Source organism: Palaemon carinicauda, chromosome 10 (assembly GCF_036898095.1).
Source record: "Palaemon carinicauda isolate YSFRI2023 chromosome 10, ASM3689809v2, whole genome shotgun sequence".
NCBI lineage: Eukaryota > Metazoa > Arthropoda > Malacostraca > Decapoda > Palaemonidae > Palaemon > Palaemon carinicauda.
The window spans coordinates 45,173,620-45,176,338 of record NC_090734.1 but is presented as its reverse complement, the minus strand read 5'-3'; positions in this window follow the sequence as shown (position 1 = coordinate 45,176,338).

Below are 2,719 nucleotides of genomic sequence, written 5' to 3'. Positions count from 1 at the left end.
TAGCTAGGAAGAAGCTTCCTACCTGGGTAAGGGGCTTCCAAAAGAACAATTCTGGCCCTTATCTTCCAAGTGAGAAGATGAGGGCGTATCCTTTCCCTAAGGCATCAGCTGATGCAGTGATTCCCCAGCCTCAAGAGGAGATCCCCTAAGTTCAGATCCAGGTGGATGCTGAAGTCGCGGTCGCGATGCAAGACATCCAGCTAAATAACAGGATGTCTGATGTGGACGGGTGTCAGGAGGAAGACCTCCTGGCAGAAGCCCAGGATGAAGTTCAATCCCCTCTACATCGGCCGGTCTCCCAGTAGAGCTGGGACAGGCCCTCTCTTCTATTGTTGGAATGATCCAACAAATGCAGAAGGAGAATCAGGAGAAGGCGGCTGCAATGGAACTGCGAATGCAGTGCCTTGCAGAATCACATGGGCCCTAAAAAAAAAAAAAAAAAAAAAAAAAAAAAAAAAGCTTAATGTGAAAGACCTTCCCTTGTGCTCAGATGCTAACCCATGGAGGTATGCTGAGCACATGCCGATGACGACTGGAAAGATCGTCATCTCGGATAAGCTGGGCTCAGTTCCCCTGGAGGGTGGAATTCTGGCCCAGCAAGGCATCATATCCGGACTGTTATGTCCAGCTGAGGAAGGAACCAGCTTCAAAGGAGGAGACAGAGCCGAAGGAGGTCATAGTGATGGACCATGCTAAGGCTCAAGCTCTACTTTCATCCTCGATGAAAGAGAGGGGCTTCTCTAACTCAAAGGTAGCTGCATTGAATAGGAAGCTCCCTTCCTTTGTGTCCTCGCCTACTAGAGCCTTCCCCCTTTTACAGAAAGGGTTTCTGGCTGTACTAAAAGCAATCGAGGCCGGCAAGTCTTGCCCCTCCCTAGAGGAGTGTAAACCCTTGTCGCTGGCCCTGCCTATGGACCACAAAGACTGGAAGGACGTCCATCTTACGTTCTCAGTGGGAAAGTTGGAGGCTGATATTGCCGGACGTCAGTTCGGCAAGGACCTCCCTAAGCTGTCTGACTTTCTTTTGCGAAGTGAGTTCGATACAAAAGAAAGACTGACTGCCTCAATGTCTCTTCAGACTATTCTCGAGACGATGGCAAGTGACCCCAAGGTCCATGAAATGTTCATGGTAGTGGCAAAGCCTCATCTGGCCACAGTGACGAAGGACCTTTATGGCTTCGTCAAGGCAAGGAGAGCTTGTAGGGAGTTCGTGTTTACCTCGGCTACGGTGAGGCACGAGCTAAAGAAACTAATCTCCTCCAACATTTGGGGAAAAGACCTTTTTCCCTACCGACTTGGTCAAAGAAGTTGTTGATAAAGCCGCCTTGGAGAATAGAAACCTTCTCCAGAAGTGGGGCCTGGCTATCAAAAGAAAGTCTTCCCCGGATGAGGGTCCTCAACCAAAGAGGAAGACTATGAGGACTAGGCTACCGTCTCGGCCAGCCAAGCCTCTTAGACAGCAACAGCAACTGCAATTGCCATTGCCCCCAGTGCCCCAGATCGTGGCACAAACCCCGACCACCTTTCAGTGGGTACCCCAGGCCGTGTCGACACAGTCCACGGCATTCACACCAGCGTTCGAAGGGCAGTCTACTTCCTTTCGAGCAAAGCCTAGAGGAGCAGCCAGAGGCTCGTCTAGACGCCCCTCAAGGGGAAGGGGATTCAGGGGTGGTCGTGGTCAGGAAGGCAAGACCTCAGGACGGCAGTCCAAGTGAGGTGATACCGGTAGGAGGGAGACTTCTGAAATTTCGGGATCGGTGGACCTTCGATCCCTGGGCCCACAGCCTACTCAAGAATGGACTGGGCGGGAGCTGGTACAGCACTCCACCCCCGTACCTTCGGTTTTTCCAACACTCCACCCCCGTTATGGAGGAGTACGTTCAAGAACCGTTGGAGAAAAAGGGTGAAGCCCATCAATTTCTAAGGGAGGCTGTTTTGTGTTCCCAAGAAAGACTCGGAAAAGCTCAGAGTCATTCTGGACTTGTCGCCACTTAACAAGTTCATAGTGAATTGCAAATTCAAAATGCTAACACTGCAACACATAAGGACCTTACTGCCCAAGAGGGCATATTCCGTCTCTATAGACTTGTCAGACGCCTACTGGCACATTTCAATTAGCTATCGACTCTCCCCCTACCAAGGGTTCAGGCTACAACGAAGACTATACGCCTTCGGAGCCATGCCATTCGGGCTAAACATAGCCCCAAGGATTTTTACGAAGCTTGCGAGCGTAGCTCTCAAACAATTTCGCCTAAAGGGAATTCAGGTAGTAGCCTACCTGGACGACTGGTTGGTGTGGGCAGCATCCGAGACAGAATGCTTGCAAGCTTCCAGTCAAGTGATCCAGTTCCTAGAGTACCTAGGCTTCAAGATCAACAGAAAAAGTCTCGACTTTCTCCATCTCAAAAGTTCCAGTGGCTAAGATCCACTGGGACCTTTTGTCACACCCTTTCTCCACCCCGGCGAAGAAAAGGAAGGAGATAGCGGGTTCTGTCAAGAGACTTCAAGATTCCGAAAGGATATCAAGACACGAGCAGGAGAGAGTACTGCGCTCTCTCCAGTTTGCTTCGGTGACAGACCCAGTGCTAAGAGCACAGCTAAAGGATGCAATCGGAGTTTGGAGAAGTTATGCATCAAACGCGTGAAGAGATCTGAAAATACCAGCCGCTTCGGCTAAGTACTCTTCTCAGGCCTTGGTCCCAAGCCAGACATCTAAAGA